Source organism: Haematobia irritans, chromosome 1, assembly GCF_050003625.1.
Source record: "Haematobia irritans isolate KBUSLIRL chromosome 1, ASM5000362v1, whole genome shotgun sequence".
Classification (NCBI taxonomy): Eukaryota; Metazoa; Arthropoda; class Insecta; order Diptera; family Muscidae; genus Haematobia; species Haematobia irritans.
This window is the reverse complement of record NC_134397.1, coordinates 12,072,756-12,097,037: the sequence shown is the minus strand read 5'-3', so window position 1 is coordinate 12,097,037 and position 24,282 is coordinate 12,072,756. Positions and strand designations below refer to the sequence as shown.

The following is a 24,282-nucleotide window of genomic DNA, read 5'->3' as shown; positions in this document are numbered from 1 at the left end:
TTAAATAAAAAAACAAATAATAAATTTCTATATAAAGATATTTAATAATTAATATATGTTTATTTTTTGCTATTATCAATTTCCCCAAATCTTAAATGAAACTTAAAGAATTATTTCTGAAGTGTTTTCTACGAAAAGTGATGATGTCCAATGTCCAGTGTTCAGCGTTAAATGTTATTTGCCCTCCACTTTACTTGGCATATTTATAATTTGTTTTTTTTTTTTTTTTAATACAGAGTTTTATTTTTTCATTAAAATTTATCAAGTATCGACGATCTGTTAAGTTTTTTTTCATTGGTGCTGCAATTAAGAAATATATTTTATTATTTCGTTTTTTTTTCGCTTCCACCATTTTGTTGTGTGTTAATAATATTAAAGAGTTAATGTTAACCCATTGGGCGAAGTAATAGAAAATAATGTAAGAAATCTTAAGAAAATGGTTTATACAATGAATCTATTGGGTCTGCTTTCTTTTGATACTGGATAGACAACCTAAAAGAAGATAAACCATGTACTTCCCTGCATAAAGAGATTTATGTTATGCAGGGGAAGTACACAAATGTGGGGCCTCTCATCAGCTGTTTAACACAATCTCAGTAAGTATATATTTTAATTTTTTTATTTTAATTTATAAAATATTCACATAGTATTAAATAGTCTTTGATGTTGTTAATTTAGGGTAATATCAACTAAATATTTAATTGTAATTGTTTTTGTCATCCCAATAAAAAAGAGAGTTTGAATCCCCAACTTGGAGTAAAGGGTGATACGGTCAAAATTTGGTCAAGGGAAAACGCGTGTAAGTCGGTGAAATCGTTTATTTAAAAAATCAAATTAAATTTCTTTTTCAAGTTCAATTAGTATAAAATTCAGGAAAAAATATTCAGTTAGGCTTTCGCTTTTCCCAATCCGAATTGCCGGGCCTCACGCTTGACACCTGCCATCAGATTTTGTACAGCCACCTTGTCCACCTTCTTCGCCGCAGAAAGCCAGTTTGCCTTGAACTGCTGCTCGTCCTTAGCAGTTTTTTGGTCTTCTTTAAGTTCCGCTTGACAATAGCCCAGTATTTCTCAATTGGGCGGAGCTCTGGCGTGTTGGGAGGGTTCTTGTCCTTGGGAACCACCTGCACGTTGTTGGCGGCGTACCACTCCATGGCCTTTTTACCGTAATGGCAAGATGCCAAATCCGGCCAAAACAGTACGGAACAACCGTGTTTCTTCAGGAAAGGCAGCAGACGTTTATTCAAACACTCTTTCACGTAAATTTCTTGGTTGACAGTCCCGGAAGCTATGAAAATGCTGCTTTTCAAGCCACAGGTACAGATGGCTTCCCAAATCAGATATTTCTTTGCGAACTTTGACAGTTTTATGTGCTTGAAAATATCTGCTACCTTTCCCCTTCATTTTGCCGTATAAAACTCCTGTCCCGGAAGCTGCTTTTAGTCGGCTTTGACGTAGGTTTCGTCGCCCATTACCACGCAGTCAAACTTCGTCAGCATCGTCGTGTACAGCCTCCGGGATTTGGAGTCACTACCTTCTTGTAAGTCGATAGTCCGGCTCGTTTTTTGGCTCGATGCACGGTTGTAGACGATACACCCAGCTTATTTGCGGCATCTCGGAGAGAGAGGTTAGGGTTTCGCTTGAAACTACCGGCAACTCTCTTTTTCGTCTCAGCGGCTTCCGGTTTTCGATTTCCCCCCGATATAGACTTCCTGGCTGTCGACAAACGTTCCCCAAACACTTTAATTACATTTGTAACGGTTGATTTGGCAACTTTTAGCGATTTTGACAGCTTTGCGTGCGAGTAGCTCGGATTTTCGCGATGCGCGAGCAAAATTTTGATACGCAGCTCTTCTTGCTTGGAGAGCATTTTGACAACTGAAGAGTGAATTCCAAAATCAAAATAGGAGCAACATTCTACACACACACAACGTCAAAATGAGGGGTGTTCAGGTTTTTTAAATGCAAAATTGAAAGAAATACGTCAAGTTTATATTGACAAAATTTTGACCGTATCACCCTTTAGGTAGTCATAATGACGAAGGATAACGTTAGTGTACACAAAAAAAGGATGACTTTCCAGGGTTATTTAAAACATTAATTGAGTTTTACACTCAACATCAATTAAATTTTTAATTGAACCAATTAAAAAAACTAATTTAAATTTGATAATGAAATCAATTAATTTTTTAATCTGGTATTTTTTATGTCCAATTACAACTAAAGTCGGCTGATAAGTCCCCGGTCTGACGCATAGATGGCGTCGCTAATATTAAATGCTTATTATTTTTATATAGTACCAACCTTCAAATGATTCGTGTCAAAATTTGACGTCTGTAAGTTAATTAGTTTGTGAGATAGAGCGTCTTTTGTGAAGCAACTTTTGTTATTGTGAAAAAAATGAAAAAAAAGGAATTTCGTGTTTTGATAAAATACTGTTTTCAGAAGGGGAAAAATACGGTGGAAGCAAAAACTTGGCTTGATAATGAGTTTCCGGACTCTGCCCCAGGGAAATCAACAATAATTGATTGGTATGCAAGATTCAAGCGTGGTGAAATGAGCACGGAAGACGGTGAATGCAGTGGACACCCGAAAGAGGTGGTTACCGACGAAAACATCAAAAAAAATCCAAAAAATGATTTTGAATGACCGTAAAATGAAGTTGATCGAGATAGCAGAGGCCTTAAAGATATCAAAGGAACCTATTGGTCATATCATTCTTCAATATTTGGATATGCGGAAGCTCTGTGCAAAATGGGTGCTGAGTGGACAGCGGCCGGTGAACCGTCTCCGAAGCGTGGAAAGACTCAAAAGTCCGCTAGCAGAGTAATGGCCTCTGTTTTTTGGGATGCGCATGGAATAAATTTTATCGATTATTTTGAGAAGGGAAAAACCATCAACAGTGACTATTATATGGCGTTATTGGAGCGTTTGAAGGTCGAAATCGCGGCAAAACGGCCCCATATGAAGAAGAAAAAAGTGTTATTCCACCAAGACAACGCACCGTGCCACAAGTCATTGAGAACGATGGCAAAAATTCATGAATTGGGCTTCGAATTGCTTCTCCATCCAGCGTATTCTCCAGATCTGGCTCCCAGCGACTTTTTCTTCTCAGACCAAATTTGGCTGCAATGAAGAGGAAACTGAGGCCTATTTTGAGGCAAAACCGAAGGAGTACTACCAAAATGGTATCAAACAATTGGAAGGTCGTTATAATGGTTGTATCGCTCTTGAAGGGAACTATGTTGAATAATAAAAACGAATTTTGACAAAAAAAAAATGTGTGTTTCTTTGTTAGACCGGGGACTTATCAGCCAACCTGTTATAGTATTAACCATCATTTTTGTGATTGAAGACATTTCAATTAAAAAATTTATTGCATCAATTTCGTGTGTGTAGTCACACTTTAGGTGGGCGTATATACCATGACTACATAAATATACTCTGAGACCCTAAAGGGTTAATATAAAGCGTCAGTCATACACATAAATTTATTTTGTTCTTACCATGGCTACTTTATTGTCATAACACCACCAAACAAAAAAAAAAAACACACACACACACACAAAACCTATGGCCACGAAACAAGGGAAGGCACGTACAGCTATCGACAGTGTAAATTGATTGAAAAAAAAAAAAAAAAACAAAAGAACTGCCAACGTTTGTCATATGATTGACAGTTGTGTCGAAACACTTCGATTGTTGTAGCTGCTGTTGGTGTTCCCATTTCATTTCTTCATTATTTTACCAATCATTACTGATTGGTTTAGGCCATTTCGTTGTACGTTTATTTGAAGGTTCGAAATAAGTGTACCCATGGAGGAGGTGTATATGTTGGTAATACTTTTGTGGTATATACGATGCCTGTCTCATATAAATGGCGCAAGTCGTCTGGCACAGAGTTGCCATTACTGATCGAAAATCAAAGCGAGATCTTTATAAATCGATATAGCATTGATTGGAAACAGCACTCTTGCAGTATTTTAAGTTTAACTGCCTGATTATGAATCTTAAAATCGACACGAGACACTAACTAAATTAAATTAAGTTAAGATACATTGGCCCAATAACCTGACATGTGGTCATGAAATAACCCTTTAGGCTTTACTATCGGATACAAATTGCGATTAAAGAGCTATTCTGATATAAATGAGATGAAATTATCAGATCAAAGCATATATAGTGAAACCTATCGGAAAACATACGCCTCTCAAAAGTAGATAACTTTTGTGAGACGTTTGCTATATTATCACATTAAATAAAGTCCATATAAGTGGACACCCCCTGTTCTTCTGAGAGGTTTCTCTATAATGTGGTCATGAAATAACCCTTTTGGCTTTACTATCGGATACAAATTGTGATTAAAGGGTTATTCTGATATAAATGAGATGAAATTATCAGATCAAAGTATATATAGTGAAACCTATCGGAAAACATACGCCTCTCAAAAGAAGATAATTTTTGTGAGACGTTTGAATTAAGTCCACATAAGTGGACACCCCCTGTTCTTCTGAGAGGTTTCTATATAATGTGTGCTTGTCTGTAGCTAGAGGTAACCCTCAGATTCCAATTCCCGCAGAATATGTTAAACAGTTCCTGGTCGTGCTAATTTGCGTAAGATAGATTTGTGGTAGTCTATGATCAACCGAAGGGCTGTCCGTCTGTCATTCTATTTACTATTCTTAATATAAAGACAACAATTCTTCAACAAATTTGATATTCTTCTCCATCTAAACAACTAATATTCTATTAACATTTTTATACCACCCACAAAATAAAACAAATAAAAAGAAGACGCTTCACATATACACTAATCACTAATCCTTTGTAATCCAACTACCATAGTTGACTATCCGGTTGGTATTACCTTTGGCATAGCTAAAGCCAACGATATATTAGCTTTATGCCTAATGCTGATTACATAAATGCAAGTCATTTATTAACTTCATCTGATATGTCAGCATTAAGACAGACACCAGAAGCAACTTGGTAAATATTCCTTTTTATTCACTTCGAGCTTGCTATGTAGTTTTGGATGTGTTGGTATATCTTAAATACCTATAAAAACGACGGATATGTATGAATAGAAATAAATTTTGAAAAAAAAAATTGAAAAAAAAAACTAAACAGTTGCAATGGATCTGAAATTATATTCTTCATAGGTTCTTCAAGTATGCTCATTAATTTTTATTATTAGGAAGTTTAAGAACTACACTTGGACAATAGCGACTATTTCTTTATTTAAGAAAAATGATTCAACTGTTTTGCATAGAAATCTTACTAAGGATAGTTGATACAAAAATTATTCGTGAATAACAGTTTTATGTATAAATCGTTATAATGATACTGGTAGCTTGGCCAAACGAAAGGATGGAAATCCTGCGAAAGGTTGCAATATGTATTGACAAAAAAACAGTAAATCCTTGCAATTACCTATAGGCACATGATTGTATAAGAAAGCTAAAAACTTAAACGCAAAACTTCCTGTATTCTCTGATGTATTTGTACCGTAACCCAGCAAAAAACAAGTATATACGGCCGTAAGTTCGGCCAGGCCGAATCTTATGTACCCTCCACCATGGATGGCGTAGAAACTTCTACGAAAGACTGTCATTCACAAATTTCAACTCATTCGGATGAAATTTGCTCCTCCAAGAGGCTCCAAAACCAAATCTCGGGATCGGTTTATATGGGGGCTATAAATGATTATGGACTGATATGGACCACTTTTGGCATGTTTGTTAAATATCATATACTACCACCACGTACCAAATTTCAACCAGATCGGATGAATTTTGCTTCTCCAAAAGGCACCGGAGGTCAAATCTGGCGATCGGTTTATATGGGAGCTATATATAATTATGGACTGATAGGAACCTTCCTGCATGGTTGTTGGATACCATATACTAACATCACGTACCAAATTTCAACCGAATGGGAAGAATTTTGCTCTTCCAAGATGCTCCGGAGGTCAAATCTGGTGATCGGTTTATATGGGGGCTATATATAATTATGGACCGATATGGACCAATTATTGCATGGTCATTAGAGACCATATACTAACATCATGTACCAAATTTCAGCCGGATCGGATGATATTTGTTTCTTTTAGAGGCTCTGCAAGCCAAATCGGGGGATCGGTTTATATGTGGGCTATATATAATTATGGACCGATGTGAACCAATTTTTGCATGGTTGTTAGAGACCATATACTAACACCATGTACCAAATTTCAGCCGGATCGGATAAAATTTGCTTCTCTTAGAGGCTCTGCAAGCCAAATCGGAGGATCGGTTTATATGGGGGCTATATATAATTATGGACCGATATGAAACAATTTTTGCATGGTTGTTAGAGACCATATACTAACACCATGTACCAAATTTCAGCCGGATCGGATGAAATTTGCTTCTCTTAGAGGCCTCGCAAGCCAAATTTGGGGGTCCGTTTATATGGGGGCTATACGTAAAAGTGGACCGATATGGCCCATTTGCAATACCATCCGACCTACATCAATAACAACTACTTGTGCCAAGTTTCAAGTCGATAGCTTGTTTCGTTCGGAAGTTAGCGTGATTTCAACAGACGGACGGACGGATGGACATGCTCAGATCGACTCAGAATTTCACCACGACCCAGAATATATATACTTTATGGGGTCTTAGATCAATATTTCGATGTGTTACAAACGGAATGACAAAGTTAATATACCCCCCATCCTATGGTGGAGGGTATAAAAATGTGTCGTCAAAAAAGCAGTGAAGATGTTCTTTTTGGATCCGGAAGTGGGGCCAAATTGACGCAGAAGCGATGAATTTAACATGGGCTTGTCATAGAACGGATATCCACCATTTCAACAGCCGCTGCACTGAATTTGCATCATTTCTTAAGGTGTGAGGCGAATTCAGTGTTTTGGATGTGAAGTAAGAAATTTTGTGATATTTTAACAAATAAATAATTTTTAAAATTTTTTATGATTTTGAATGCATTATAACGCTTATCTGGAACTTTTGTGATCAAATATTTTCAAAAATTCGAAATTTTTCTATAAAGGATTTGGCATTTTTTCCGCCTAAATTTAAATAATTTGTACCATTTTATTAATTCCTAATCTGTTTTTAACCTATTTGAAACACAAAAAAAAATTTCCCATTAAAAATATGAAAAAAGCGAGTTATAAAGAAATTGACTCAAATGAACCTCCTGTGCAGTTAAAATAAAAAACATCGTTGGGAGAGCATTTTTGGAAGTTATTTTAAAGTTGTACCTGAGAAGAACTTCAAATTTTTTTGCTGGGAATGTGAAAGGCTTTTCGGACCTACAAAAAGGAGGTTTCTTTGCCATTGAGCCACACAGTATTGGGTACAGTGTTGTTAGTATTGATATTTTTATGTTAGGAGATATTTTTTCGTGGATGGGGACGAATTTTGGAAAATTTGAGAAGTTTTGTGGGAAATCTGTTCAGTATAAAAAAATCACGTTTAGAGTACTGGTTTATATGAAATTCTTTTTTTTACATTCTTAAACAAGGACTTAAAGTGAGCAAAGTATATAAAAAAAAATTCTTCCTATTTATTCCTTGGGTAAGAAATTTTTCAACTATTGTGAAATTATTTCATGAGGACTCGGGTCGAAATGTTCCCCCTTCATCTGCGTACATTACTAATAGGGGACAATATAGCTCATACACATAAAATAGACTTCATATCGGCCCAACAACTTCATATTGATCGATAATCCAATTTTATTTCTTGACTATTTAGAAGTAAATTTTGAACCATAAATAAACATGTTGACAAAACTCCCATTTTTCTCGACCGATTAGCATAAGATATAAATTCGATGACTTTATATCTAAAATTCATTCTGATGAGTGCTTGTTTCGGATATTTTGTGTTTTGAGATCTTGATCTTTTTGGAACCCCCTTTGCCACAGTTGGTAGAATTCTACCAAAAAAATGGTAGATTTTTACTGTTTGTTAGATTGGTAGAATTTTTCATGTTTTGGTAGATTTTGCAAATTATTCCTCATAAATTTTCCATACAAATAAAATTTTGAGAAAATTCTCTATAGAAATAAAATTTTGACAAAAATTTCTATAGAAATAAAATTTTGACAACATTTTCTATAGAAATAAAATTTTGACAAAATTTTCTATAGAAATAAAATTGTGACAAAAATTTCTTTAGAAATAAAATTTTGACAAAATTTCCTATAGAAATAAAATTTTGACAAAATTTTCTATAGAAAAAAAATTTTGAGAATATTTTCTATTGAAATAAATTTTCTATATAAATACAATTTTAAGGAAATTTTCTAAAGAAATAAAATTTTGACAAAATTTTCTATAGAAATAAAATTGTGACAAAAATTTCTATAGAAATAAATTTTTGACAAAATTTTCTATAGAAATAAAATTTTGACAAAAAATTCTATAGAAATAAAATTCAGAGAACATTTTCTATTGAAATAAGTTTTCTATATAAATGAAATTTTGAGAAAATTTTCTATAGAAATAAAATTTTGTAAATTAGATTTTGTGGTTTGGTATTTTTGTGGTAAAATTTTCTACAAATTGTGGTATATTATTTTGGGCTCGAGTTGCAATCGTGATTGGAACTCACAAACTGGCGTAACAAATATTTTATATTTTTTTTTGCAATTTTTTATTACTACGGATTTTTTTACAGCAGAGCCTATTTTGTTTTTATTTTTTCAAAAAATTGTCAAACATTTTTTGAGGATATTTGGGGGATATTTTAATTTAAATATATATATATATATATATATATATATATATATATATATATATATATATATATATATATATATATATATATATATATATATATATATATATATATATATATATATATATATATATATATATATATATATATATATATATATATATATATATATATATATATATATATATATATATATATATATATATATATATTTGTGTAACACTTCGTGTCATATAATGTTTATGTTACAAACTCGTTTTTATTGTATTCGACCTGTATTTGATTTTTCCAATTAATAAATTATTGATAAAAACGAACTCAAGGCTAACCTCCCATCCATATGGGAATACCAGAAAATATATTTCAGCGACATACTTGACATGGCAGGGAATATATTCCAAGTGAACTAGAATCTGTTAGTACCCTACGGGAAATGGATCAATCCCAGGACCGGTACAAGGTTAGTCCATGGTGTGTATGGACCAGTCACAGTTCTGGTCCAAACGTATGGAATGGACCGGTCACTTTAATATGGGTTTGTCATTGGATGGGAAAATTTACACTTTAGGACACGACTTGGACTCATCCCATAGGACTCGTCCTGGAACAACTTAGTAGGACTACCCCATTGACAATTGCTCTTGAAACCGTCTGGGACAAACTATTAGGGCCCTGTTTCCATCCGTATCGCATCAGAAAGGAATATGTTGAACAATAAATAATTCTGATAGTTGTATGAGTATAAAAATCAATAAATTACATGACAATTAAAAATTTTGATAAACTGGTGCACTAGTACCTGTCCTGTAATGGGTCCATTAGTGGCAATTTGCACTAATTTCCCGTAGGGTAAGTTTTCAGCCCGTAACCTCATGGTTCTGACACCCCAAGTCTTCATAAGCAAATGCTTGCATATCATAAATATGCCAAATTACAAAAAGAAAATGGAAATGTATAGGCCACACACTCATAACAGGTGCTGAAAGTATAGCAAAATACTCCCTTGATTGGAATCCTCAAGGCTCCAGACGATCTGGTCGGCCTAGAAATACGTGGAAATAAATGGCGATTTCTGGTAAATGACCTATGTTTTCAAGTGGAATGAATATAGGAAATAATCTCATGACTGCATTCACTCAAAAAAAAGTTTACTTGGATCCAAAGATTTTGACCTTCCTTTAAGGATTTTGGTATTGATTCCGAGCCAAAGATGCGGCTTCTTTAAAATAAAGGCATGTTTTAGGGACCTCCTTGGATTTAAATCTAGTATCGATAAAATTAAAATTGGATACAGATCTCATTCATCGAATTTTTATTCTCTGTTTGCGAGATATTAATAAAGGTATTCATGTACAAACAAATTGAAGTTTCAAAATCCAAATTATGCCAAGTACTTAAAAGTAAAAACTGTTTTCTTAATGCTAAAAAAACTTTGAACCAAAGATGCAAATCCTTAAAATAAGTCTTAGCCTATATTTGAAGCGTTTTTATCTTAAATTTAAAAATTCAATATGTCAGTTGAGTTTAAGACGATTTCTTTAAATTAAAAATGTTTTTCTTTATTTTAAGGAACATTTGCCTTACTTCAAAGATCTACAACTTCAACAGAGGGACGCAAAATTTCAAGATTTGTGTCCTAAATTTAATGAAACAAATTTTTGAAGCAAGGATTATAAACTTTCTTTTAATTAAAATGTCATTATTTGAAAGAATTTTGTCCTTAGCATTGCGTAAATTTCGAGTCCTAAAATTGTAGTTGCATAATCTTCCATATTAGGTCAATATTTTTTTCAGTGTTAGGGAACCCAAGTCCAAAATCAATATTTTTTTTGTAAAAAAGTCGAAATCGTAGTTTGTAATCTTCAAAAATTACTAATAGACTTATTTTTTGAAAATCTAGTTAAAATGGCTAATAAGCTTTCAAATTTTTTTTTGAAAATTAAATCGACTGGCCTAAATCGAAATTAGAGTGTGATGTACTATAGATATTTTTTTTGCGGTCATCCCGTCGTAGGTCTCAAAGTCAAAAATCTCCATTTCAATAATCGCAAAAGTAGAATTTTTAAAAAGTGCATCTTCCACTCTAAACCAACCTAGGTTAGGTTATGTTATGTGGCAGCCCGATGTATCAGGCTCACTTAGACTATTCAGTACATTGTGATACCACAGTGGTGAACTTCTCTCTTATCACTGAGTACTGCCCGATTCCATGTTAAGCTCAATGAAAAGGGGCCTCCTTTTTATAGCCGAGTCCGAACGGCGTTCCACATTCCAGTGAAACCACTTAGAGAAGCTTTGAAACCCTCAGAAATGTCACCAGCATTACTGAGGTGAGATAATCCGCCGCTGAAAAACTTTTTGGTGTTCGGTCGTAGGAGGAATCGAACCCACGACCTTGTGTATGCAAAGCGGGCATGCTAACCATTGCACCACGGTGGCTCCCTAAACCAACCTATGTCACCTTTCATCCATACCAACTATTCTGTGATAGAGTATTTTTATTTGAAACCATCATTCCAATAAAATAAACCCAATATTTTAAAAATATCTATAATTTGTATTAGAAAAAAAAAACGATTGAACTAATCAAACGCATGTACATCAATCACATATATACATAGGCAAAGTATGGTTAACCATCTCATACTCATAACCTACTAAGTTTCTCTGAACATTTCCGCAATCTCAAAAGCCTTTCAAAGTCTTCAGTCTAGCTTAGTGTTGTACCTCCAAGTCTTGCCTTGTGTTAAAGTAACCAGCAAGAGAAATGATTTATTGAAGCTGATGCATGTTTGCAATTACCATTATCTCAAATTGTATTCACGTGCATCTTATGGTGGAACTGCTGGTGCTGCTTGTATCAGTGGGTTCTTGTGCGGGAAATTAATTTACATTTTTCAGATTGTTTTAATAAATTTAATTCTTATGCATTTATACTTAGTAGTATACGCTACAGCATTTAGGCTTTTGTAAACATTTACAGACAAAGACAAATTATGTCTTGCAAGAATGTGAATAGAAAAATCTATGACTTTAGGAGTTTAATCATTGCGACTAAGGGTATTTGTGGATTTATTTTGAACCCAAATTTTAATAGAAAATACAATAATATGCACAGAAAAAAGAAAAAACTATAGGAAGAGAAATTTTAAAAGACTTGTATTCTATTTTATTTAGATATCCTAAATGCGTTATTAAAGTAATCGGAATTCACAGAGATTTTTTTTAATTTTTTACTACCATTTACGAAATTCGTCCTTCTCAAAAAGTAAACATAAACTAAAAGCAAAGTTGACAGTCACACAGATCTTTTTTATTATGTTGGTAGAAATGTACAAAACTTTTCTTTTTCAAATTTATACCCAGGTTTAGCTTGGAACTTTTTTTAAAATTGATTGAAATAAAATATTTTTTTTTTTTGCAAAAAAAAACCTAAGTTAATTCTAGCATTAGCTTAACAACGTACTTTTTACTTTAGCATACGAATTTTAAGATTTCATGTCCGTAAAATACGAATGCAAATTTTGCTTACACTCAAAAAAAATTTACTTGGATCCAAAGATTTTGACCTTCCTTTAAGGACTTTGGTATTGATTCCGAGCCAAAGATGCGGCTTCTTTAAAATAAAGACATGTTTTAGGCCTCCCTGGCTTTAAATCTAGGATCGATAAAATTAAAATTGGATACAGATCTCATTCATCGAATTTTTATTCTCTGTTTGCGATATAACATATTAATAAAGGTATTCATGTACAAACAAATTCCAGTTTCAAAATCCAAATTATGCCAAGTACTTCAAAGTAAAAACTGTTTTCTTAATGCTAAAATAACTTTAAACCAAATATGCAAATCCTTAATAAAAGACTTAGCCTATATTTGAAGCATTTTTATCTTTATCAGTTTTTATCAGTTGAGTTAAAGACGATTTCTTTAAAATAAAAATGTTTTTCTTTATTTTAAGGAACATTTGCCTTACTTCAAAGATCTACAACTTCAACAGAGGGACGGAAAATTTCAAGATTTGTGTCCTAAATTTAATGAAAAAAATTTTTGAAGCAAGGATTATAAACTTTCTTTTAATTAAAATGTCATTATTTTAAAGAATTTTGTCCTTAGCATTATGTAAATTTCGAGTCCTAAAATTTTAGTTGCATAATCTTCCATATTAGGTCAATATTTTTTTCAGTGTAGCGTAGAATACGCATTTCTCTAATATAAAGTTTTTTTTTCTTCGCCCAAAAGTCGATAAACTTATCAATGAAGTCGTGTTGTCCTAATAATTAGGTGGTTGGACTTAAAAATGGGTAACATTACATGAAAGAAAATTTTTTTGGGCTAAGGTCAACTTGACTTTAATTTTAATAATTCAGAAACATTCTTTAAAATTAATGAAATTGTCTTTAAATTTGTTGTCTTTTTGCATTAGCAAAAACTCGTTCAAAAATAGGTCACGTTTTTCAACACTTTATTTTAAAGACGTTTTTTACTTGAATTATAGCATAATTTCTATTGGAAGTCGAGCCTTAATTTGGAAAATAAAGTTGTCGTTAACTCGTTTTTAAAGGACTTTGATAGCATATGAAGAAAAAAGCTGAAAAAGCGAAAACTTAAAATTTGTTTCCTAGAGTCAAGTACACAAAACCCAAATTTAAAAGAGAATTGTGTCTTAAAAGTATCCTTAGTTGAATTCTCTGCTTCTTTGGCTCGGAATCAATACCAAAATTATTAAAGTAAGGACAAAATCTTTGGAACCGGACATGCATTTTTTTCAGTGCACAGAAAAAAAAAGTGATCTCTTTATGGGAAGAACGAACTACTTGTGCGAAAATTGAAATAAATTGTTTTCGTTTTTTTGAGATTTTCTTAATGCGTTGTTAATTGACGAAAATTTACAAACATTATTGAATTTTTGACTACCATATATTTCATCCTCCTCGTTAAAGCAGGAATTTATTACCATTTTATTTAAACACTCTATAGCTCACTCTTACTAATTTTGTACTAAAATTGTACGAAAAACTTCTTCTGCTTTAGTTAGCAATGAACTTATTTGTATGGCCACGATAAGTTCAGAAAATTATTGAGACATACACAGAAAAAAATTTCATGAAAATTTTTCCAATTATAGCCTTGAGTTTTAAAAAATATTCAATTAAAAATTTAATTGATTCAAAAATTTTTTTAATTGAAACAAAAATCTATCACAAGAATAGAAAGTATCAATTAAGTTATTAATTGTATCAATTATTTTTTTTTAATTCACTTTCAAGTATTTTTTTTAATTGATACTATTATTTCTGTGATTGAAGACATTTCAATTAAAAAATTAATTGGATCAGAAAAAAAATTTTTGTGTGTACTTGGAATAAAGAAAATTTCTTAAAAAAAATTAACAATAACACAAACAAACTAATTTATTTGCATTGAACATAAGTTAATTTTAGCATCAATTTAACAATTGAGTTCTTTCTGTGTACTACTGTAAGATGCAAGGTGAAGTCTATTTTTGCAATTAAAACTTCGGCGGCTTTACTTATAGAGGTAGTAATTTTTTCTTTATTTAATGCCCTCTTTCTTCGTGACAGTGACATCAAAAATTCAGCACACATTGTCCAGCAACCTGATTTGATTCCATTAGATTTCTGGCTAATCATAAAAGTAAGGGTATTTTGTGGTTAATTTGAACTTAATAAAATTTATTTAGAAGAATAAATAAAGATATTTGACTTTATAAATAAATTCACCTAATTTTTTGGTCAAAAGCAAAAAAAACAAAAAAAAAAACATTTATTATATTTAAAATTTTTTGGATTAAAACTTTTTCTTTTTAGTTTTTTTTTATGTTATCCTAATATCAATGCAGGTTTTATGTCCAAATTAATTATTCTACATATTATGACGATTTTTATACAAGCTTGTTGGACAAGAAAATATAGGGATTTGCTACTATAAAATTATTGACAAGAAAATGCCAGATACCATTTCAGAAAAGTCTAGCTATACGTTTCATTGCAGGCTATAGATCTGGCTAGGGGAGATGTATCATTTCGAGTCTTATATGCTATTTCCATATGGAAATTACATACTCAAATTATTTACCTAAATAAGAATATATCTCCCCTTTGTCGGGATGCTCTAAATTAACTCCATATAGATATATTTCTCCTTGCCATATTTACATTTTAATTTTATGGCAATTATATAATTAATTTTTTTCTATTTACCAGTAATGCAATTCGATAATTAATAGAACCTCAATATTAAATTTCGTTTTAACATTACCACCTATTGCATATGGTTGCACTTTGTATTAACCCTTAAATGCACACTGTACTTTTTTAGGATATAACCAGAAAAACAAAATTCTTACATCTTTAAATTTTACGAAATAAAGTTAGTTGCATTTTAAACACCATAAAGCAGTAAAGTTTTAAAAATATGTTTTTTCCGGAAATTCTGTAGAACTTCTGTTTAATCTGAAACCAAAATTGGAAATCAAATTTTGCCCTAAAATTCTAAAACCTACAAATTGGAGAATAATTAAAATTTAGCAGAGATAAAAGCAATGTTGGTAAAAAATCTGTGTAGTGTAAAAATATCTCTATTATCCACTAAAAACAAATTTTTTATTTGTACAAAAAAAAAAAAAAAAAATAGTTTAATGCGCACTAGATACAACCACTATTTTTTACAAAAAAAAAAAAATGAAAAAATGTGTTATGCAGCTTTTTTACCATTTTGCATATTATATATTTTTTTCGGAGGAATCGGCGTTCTTGTGCATTTAAGGGTTAATGCATCCATTCAATTTGAATTTATTACCAAATTGAATTAATGTTTGTATTCTATCAACCCATCAATATGGCCGCTACTGTCTGTTAAATGGCATAGCCCAAAATAATGGAACTTTTATAATAATGGCCTCTATAACATAGTTTATAAAATGGGAAAACTCCTCCCTTAAAATAGTCTGCAGACAGATTGAAAGTTGTTTACTTTCTATCAATAATTGTGGCAAACTGTAGATATCCACCCTCAAATAAATAAATAGGTATAAATTACGAAACTATAATGAATTTAGGTGGTGGTTGGTTTTTTTAAGCAACCCCATATGAAATATAGGGTAAAAGATGTGTCTTTGGATGGATTACAAACGCAAAAAAACGAATCTTTTTGTTTTCTAAAAAAAGTCATTAGTCGATTTTATAAATGTATAATTCCATGGAAGATATTTAATATAGGAAAGAACAGTCGTTGAGCAGAAGGAACCATAAAAAATATAAGAAATATTAAGCATTTTGAAAATTAATAAATCGTACAATTAGGTACAAAAATTGTTACCCAAAGGTATTAAAAATCCATTTACTAACATACGTACCCAACAGAAAATTTCAAGTTAGTTTGAAGGTTTTAGTATTAAATTAAACATATACTGAAACAAGTAAGGAAAGTCTAAAGTCGGGCCGGGCCGACTATATTATACCCTGCACCACTTTGTAGATCTAAATTTTCGATACCATATCACATCCGTCAAATGTGTTGAGGGATATATATATATAAAGTTTGTCCCAAATACATACATTTAAATATCCGTCGATCTGGACAGAATTTGATAGACTTCTACAAAATCTATAGATTTAAAATTTAAGTCGGCTAATGCACTAGGGCGGAACACAATGTTAGTAAAAAAATATGGGAAACATTTAAATCTGAAGCAATTTTAAGGAAACTTCGCAAAATTTTTTTTTATGATTTATCGCTCGATATATATGTATTAGAAGTTTAGGAAAATTAGAGTCATTTTTACAACTTTTCGACTAAGTAGTGACGATTTTACAAATGTTACTATTTTGACCATTTATGTCGAAATCAGAAAAACATATATATAGGAGCTATATCTAAATCTGAACCGATTTCAACCAAATTTGGTACACATAGCAACAATGCTAATTCTACTCCCTGTGCAAAATTTCAACTAAATCGGAGTTAAAAATTGGCCTCTGTGGTCATATGAGTGTAAATCGGGCGAAAGCTATATATTGGAAATATATCTAAATCTGAACCGATTTCAACCAAATTTGGCACACATAACTATAATGCTATTTCTACTCCCTGTGCAAAATTTCAATTAAATCGGAGCAAAAATTGGACTCTGTGGTCATATGAGTGTAAATCGGCCGAAAGCTATGTATTGGAGCTATATCTAAATCTGAACCGATTTCAACCAAATTTGGCACGCATAGCAACAATGCTAATTCTACTCCCTGTGCAAAATTTCAACTAAATCGGACCAAAAAATTGACCTCTGTGGTCATATGAGTGTAAATCGGCCGAAAGCTATATATTGGAGCTATATCTAAATCTGAACCGATTTCAACCAAATTTGGTACACATAGCAACAATGCTAATTCTACACCCTGTGCAAAATTTCAACTAAATCGGAGTTAAAAATTGGCCTCTGTGGTCATATGAGTGTAAATCGGGCGAAAGCTATATATGGGAGATATATCTAAATCCGAACCGATTTCAACCAAATTTGGCACACATAACTACAATGCTAATTCTACTCCCTGTGCAAAATTTCAATTAAATCGGAGCAAAAATTGGCCTCTGTGGTCATATGAGTTTAAATCGGCCGAAAGCTATATATTGGAGCTATATCTAAATCTGTCCCGATTTCAACCAAATTTGGCACGCATAGCTACAATGCTAATTCTACTCCCCGTGCAAAATTTCAACTAAATCGGAGCAAAAAATTGGCCTCTGTGGTCATATGAGTATAAATCGGCCGAAAGCTATATATTGGAGCTATATCTAAATCTGAACCGATTTCAACCAAATTTGGCACACATAGCTACAATGCTAATTCTACTCCCTGTGCAAAATTTCAACCAAATTGGGGTAAAACTCTTGCTTCTGGGACCGTATTAGTCCATATCGGGGGAAAGATATATATGGGAGCTATATCTAAATCTGAACCGATTTCAATAAAATTTGGCAAACTTGACTATAGTACTAATTATTCTTCTTGTGCAAAATTTTAAGTAAATTAGGGTAAAACTCTGGCTTCTGGGGCCATATAACTCAATATCGGGCGAAATGTATATGGGAGCTATATCTAACTCTGAAGCGATTTCTTCCAAAATCAATAGGGATCTATTCTGAGCAAAAACACATACTTGTGCCAAATTTGAAGTCGATTGGACTAAAACTGCGACCTAGACTTTGATTACAAAAATGTGTTCACGGACAGACGGACATCGCTATATCGACTCAAGAGCCCACCCTGAGCATTTTTGCCAAAGACACCATGTGTCTATGTCGTCTCCTTCTGGGTGTTGCAAAATGCCAATGTTTTCATTATCCAGTTTCGGTAATTGAATCCGGTTAATCGGTTAACCGGTGTCGGTTCTGGACACCATAATACTGATACTGATAAATGGGATAATAGTTACGTGGGTAGCCAGTATGAGAGATTCTGGGTGGCGCGGGCACCTCTTCCACCTGTTTTGTCGAAACAGGGATTGAACCCATGACCTTTTGTATGCAGGGCGGGCTTGTTAACTATTGTACCACTTTCTAATTTCATCTTAACCATACCTTCTAACCATTTACTGAAATACATCCTTATCAATTTAAGAATTTGTACCTCACTTAACACGTGTGCTTCATTCCAAATACATTTTAGGTAGTGACAGCGGAGAATTAAAGCGATCACAAAAAATAATATTTTTCAATGCTTAGTGATGAATTTATAACGTCATCTGATGACCTTATTCAGTTTCTACACACACAGAAAAATATAATACTTTGATCCGAAATGAACTGTATGACTTATAAAATTTCATTTTTTGATAAGATTCAATTTTTCCTTAAGGTGCACATCACAATGGACTGAATAGTCTAATGGTGTTTTCTTTTCTGAAAAAAGTGCTTTGCCTTCATTTTGTCTGTACAGAATGCGCATTTTTAAAATGTTACCAGAAACCTAGAAAAATGCTATCATTACAGCGGGCAGAAAATAATTCAAAGAAGGAAACAGGGCAATCGCAGCACTCTCGTTTGTTGGCAGTGCTGAAAATGCCCGTAATTTGCCTCTATGCGTGGCGCTATTTTCACAACAGAATTCGAAGCCTTTTCGCACTTTTGCCTGTTTTTTTAGAAAAGAACCTAAAGAGTACATTTTCCGGGCAAAATCCAAAAAAAGTGTGCATTTTTTACAAGAAAAGAAAACGCCATAAGTGAGCCTGAAACTTAATCGGGCTGCCACTTTAATTTTAAGGTGGACGAAGGAAAGGAATATTCTCACCTTCAGTATGTTTCAAGAGCATAATGTTATTTTCATGAGGAACATGGAACATTTTGGCCGCAAAAATATTATTTTCTTTGCAAACATATAAATGATTGTCGAAATCAGATACATAAATTCGGAGAAAATGCAATGATTGCCAGAAATATGTACCCCATGAAAAATTAAGATTATGCTCTTGAAACATCTTCGAGATCATCATTCTTCTTCTGGGTATGGAGACTAAGTTCGAGTTTAGCTGCAAAAATTGGATAAATAATTTCGGAGAAAATAATATGGTTGTTAAAAGCTTGTATCCCGTGAAAAATTAACACTATGTTCTTAAAACATATTTAAGATGATCATATTCCGTTTACTTTTAGCCTTTAAAATCAAAAACAAATGTAAAAAATTAAAATAAAAGTGTAACTGTTTGACAACTTTTTTTACAACTGGAAGGGGAATAATACAAAGCAATAATTAAAAACGAAAACATTAATTTCTTTAAATTACTTACAAAAGAAAATCAATATTGCAAACTCAATACCGCCTTTTAAAGAAAGTTCTTTAAACGCAAAGAAGAAATTAATTTTGCCTAAATATTTCAGGACAAAGAAAAAATATTTTTTTATGTGTACCTTCTAAATGGCTAAAGCTGAAGTGATTATACCATTGCATTTTAAGAGTGGAGTTTTTTTTATTTAATTCCATTTTGGTGTTTTGAGTACAATGTTGCTTGGTTTACCTCAAGTACTGGGAATTCAATATTGAAACTGATAAGGTGACGATTTATACGATGAATTGATGTGAAGTCATATATAATTTTCTGTGCTTTTCAAAAGGGGTGTACTTAAAGCAAATATTGAAATGAAAAGTTTTCACATAAATGGTTAAACGAGATCAATATCTAAAGCACTTGTATCATAGTCAAAAAAAAAAATAATAATAATAATAATAATAATAATAATAATAATAATAACAAAAATAAGCAATTGTGGGCAAAGTTAAACAGTGTATCAAATTTTCGTGTCGTTGAGTAAATCAGTTCTGTAGATTTTTTAAGTGGCAATTTTTTATATCTACCCTTATTCTCATCTATCAAATGTTTCAAATATTTCTGAAGTTCAAGAGAATGTTCATATGTGGATAAGTTTTTGTATACCCCCCACCATAGGATGGGGATATTAACTTTGTCATTCCGTTTGTAACACATCGAAATATTGCTCTAAGACCCCATAAAGTATATATATTCTGGGTCGTGGTGAAATTCTGAGTCGATCTGAGCATGTCCGTCCGTCCGTCTGTTGAACTCACGCTAACTTCCGAACGAAACAAGCTATCGACTTGAAACTTGGCACAAGTAGTTGTTATTGATGTAGGTCGGATGGTATTGCCAATGGGCCATATCGGTCCACTTTTACGTATAGCCCCCATATAAACGGACCCCCAAATTTGGCTTGCCGATCCTCTAAGAGAAGCAAATTTCATCCGATCCGGCTGAAATTTTGTACATGGTGTTAGTATATGGTCTCTAACAACCATGCAAAAATTAATCCCCATCGGACCATAACTATATATAGTCCCCATATAAAGCGATCCACCGATTTGGCTTGCGGAGCCTCTAAGAGAAGCAAATTTCATCCGATCCGGTTGAAATTTGGTACATGGTGTCAGCATATGATCTCTCACAACCATGCTAAAATTGGTCCACATCGGTCCATAATTATGTATAGCCCCCATATAAATCGATCCCCCGATTTGGCATGCGAAGCCTCTAAGAGAAGCAAATTTCATCCGATCCGGCTGAAATTTAGTACATGGTGTCTAATGACCATGCAAAAATTGGTCCACATCTGTCCATAATTATATATAGCCTCCATATAAACCGATCATCAGATTTGACCTCCGGAGCCTCTTGGAAGACCAAAATTCATCTGATTCAGTTGAAATTTGGTACGTGGTGTTAATATATGGCCTCAAACACCAATGCAAAAATTGGTCGAAATCGGTCCATAATTATATATAGCCCCCATATAAATAGATCCACAGATTTGACCTCCGGAGCCCCTTGGAAGTGCAAAATTCATCCGATTCGGTTGAATTTTGTACGTCATGTTAGCATATGGTATCTAACAACCATGCAGGAATTGGTTCATGTCAGTCCATAATTATATATAGCCCCCATATAAACCGATCCCCAGATTTGACCTCCTCTGCCTTTTGGTGAAGCAAAATTCATCCGATGTAGTTGAAATTTGATACGTGGTGGTAGTATATGATATTTAACAACCATGCCAAAAGTGGTCCACATAAATCCATAATCATATATAGCCTCCATATAAACCGATCCCTAGATTTGGTTATGGAGCCACTTGGAGGAGCAAATTTCATCCGAGTCAGTTGAAATTTGATACATTGTGCTAGTAACATATATAGCGGTTAACAACCATGCCTCACTAGGTCCATATCGGTCTATAGTTATGTATGGGCCTCAGATAAATCGATCCCCGATCACACAAAAATTGGTCCATATCAAGTTCATAATTGTATATAGCCCCCATATAAGCGACCTCCGTATTTCAATTCTGGCTCTATACGTACCGTGCAAAAGTCCGTATCGATTCGTAATTATTTGAAGACTTACCTATACATACCTTTTTTGTCTAATATATACCACGTATGGACTAACTCACAATTTAGAAAACGATGTTAAGAAGTTTTAAGATACCGCAACCCAATTAATTCGATTGTGGATGACAGTCTTTCGTAGAAGTTTCTACGCAATCCATGGTGGAGGGTACATAAGATTCGGCCTGGCCGAACTTACGACCGTATATAATTGTTTTAATTTAAGTTCAAATTTCTCCTCATTTCTTCCCAATGTAATATTACTTAACCCAATCTCTTTCTCCATCCCAATCTACCAATTAGATACAAAAAAATAATTCTTTTCTTCGAAATGAAATTTTTGACCATATGTTTGGAATAATCTAAATATGTTTGGCGTAATCATATCCCTTCTATGGCTACAGATAATTTCTCTTTTATTAGTAAAGTTGTCTCTTCAAAGGCAAATACATATTTGTTAATGGTATCCGTTGTCACGTTTGTTCCCAACGAACTTTGTTTAGCAAGAAAGAAATAACTTTAATATAAAGCTTAATATAAAATAATAAATACAGATATTATGTTAATTAAATATTTATATAACTCTTTTCTATAAGAAACAGTTATCATAGGTCTAGTACTTCGTTGACAATTAATTGATGAAACATAGTATCTACACTGAAAGAAGAGTTTTCTTTTCTGAGGAACGAAATTTTAGACAAATGACGCTAAACAATAAAACAGATTGCAGACCATTTTTACATCGTTTGCCATGAATTCGGGTTTATTTGTTCTTAATGAAAATACAAAGGGAAATTTCGTTTGTCTAAAATTTCGTTCCTTAGGAAAGTATTTTTACTTTAGGTGTATGTCATGGGATGACATACATGAATACTTTTAAGGCGTTGAAAGAAACAAAATTTTTTGGAAAACCGGTATCACAAACGTTGTTAATTTTTTTTAATTCTTTGAATTCCTTCTAAAAATTTAAAACTTTTATCACTAAAAATTTTTTTGTTACAAACTATTTATTTTTGCAATAAAAAAAATACTACGCAGGCGTTCTTCTTTTATTATAATTTTTTTGAATTTTTTTCGAAAAGTTCAAACTTTTATAATTTAAAAAAAATTTAACAACATTTTTATTGTTGCAATAAAAAAAATACTTTTTAATCTAAAATCACAGTTCACTTCGTTTATCTCAAGCACTGCTCTTCTCTGACTATATGTCTTAAATAAGATACGTTTTGAAGTTTCGTAGTAAAAATGTAATAAACACAAAAAAAATTCACGAAAAATTTTCCAATTAAAATCTTAATTGAGTTTTAAAAATATTCAATTAAAAATTTAATCGATTCAACAAATTAATCACAAAAATTGATTGATTAATTCTGTGATTGGAGACATTGCAATTAAAAATTAATTGCATCAATAAATTTCGTGATTGAAGACAAAAAATATTTTTTTGTGTGTAGTAGTATGTAATGGTGAATAACCTCTCGAAAAATTCTCTAAATTGCATTAGTTTCGTTTACAAAAGTTGTAAACGAACAAAAAGTTTTACACATCGTTTGTAAGAAAGGTAGCGACTAAAGTAGCTTGTTTCCTTTAAATAAAGTTCCTTTACATCGTAATGTGTGTACTCGACAAAGCCTATATATATGGGTTGCTGTGCGTTGTCTGTTGACGAGCTTATATGGCCCGCGGTTCGATTCTCAGTCTGGACGAAGGGTAAAATTTGAAAAATTCATAAAATAAAATATAAAAATGCTGACTAAGTGGAAGTGGGAAATATATGAGAGAAGATGCCATTGCCAGAAACTTAAAAAAAAATCGTTTGTTTTCTCATCCTGTAAAAGAAAGAAAGTTTTCATAAAAAGTCTATACTTTTTCTTCCAAAATTTTCTTCCAAATTAAATGGTAAATGATATTTGTTTCCTAAAATTTCGTTTGGGAGGAAAGTATTATTTATTTTTTTGTGTTTTTTATTTATTTAAAATTAAAAGGGAACGCATTAAATATTACATGGTTTAAATTCTCTGTAACTTTAAATGAAACCACTTTAGCAATTAATGATGACATGGTCTTAGGATAAAATATAACTTTGTTTCTCCACGAAAAATAAAACAAAAACTTGTCATGCGATTATTTGTAAAAGTAGTATATGTATTTGTAGAAATATCAATGTGTATGTTCATGGATACATATAAATCCAAATATGTGTACATCTATAAAATAGAATTGTTTACTAATTCCACTTTTATTTATTGAAGCCATTATAAAATCTAAACCAAACTAAACTGTACAGTGTACACTATGGGGTAGATGGAATCGAGCACATACAAAACAAAAAAAAACCCTTAACTAAACTTTAGATGCCATCAAGAATGTATTTTATGATGATAATTAAGAGTTATTGCACAATGGTTAAATAAACTCTAATAAACCAACAAATGAACGTCGTCACGGTGCTTAATTCAAAGAAACCTGTGATGAGATGTAGTTGCGGCAATTGCCTACTTAAGGGTATTACTCATTTCAAAAAAGGCATATTTAGATATGTATGCCCTTGAGGAAATTATAAGCGCTACAAAATCTAGGTGCTAAAAATGAGTTTCACAAATTCAGTTTTTGTTT

The 24,282-nt window shown here is 32.4% G+C and overlaps 1 protein-coding gene across 1 annotated transcript in view; it reads left to right on the top strand.

Moving 5' to 3' along the window:
- Window positions 1-389: 389 nt before the first annotated feature.
- The window catches only part of GATAe (endoderm-specific GATA factor), a 67,874-nt gene continuing 43,981 nt past the window's right edge, over window positions 390-24,282 (top strand). The window contains exon 1 of the mRNA XM_075289254.1: window positions 390-596. The gene's annotated coding sequence lies outside the window, so the exon portion shown is untranslated. The remainder of the gene's footprint in view (window positions 597-24,282) is intronic.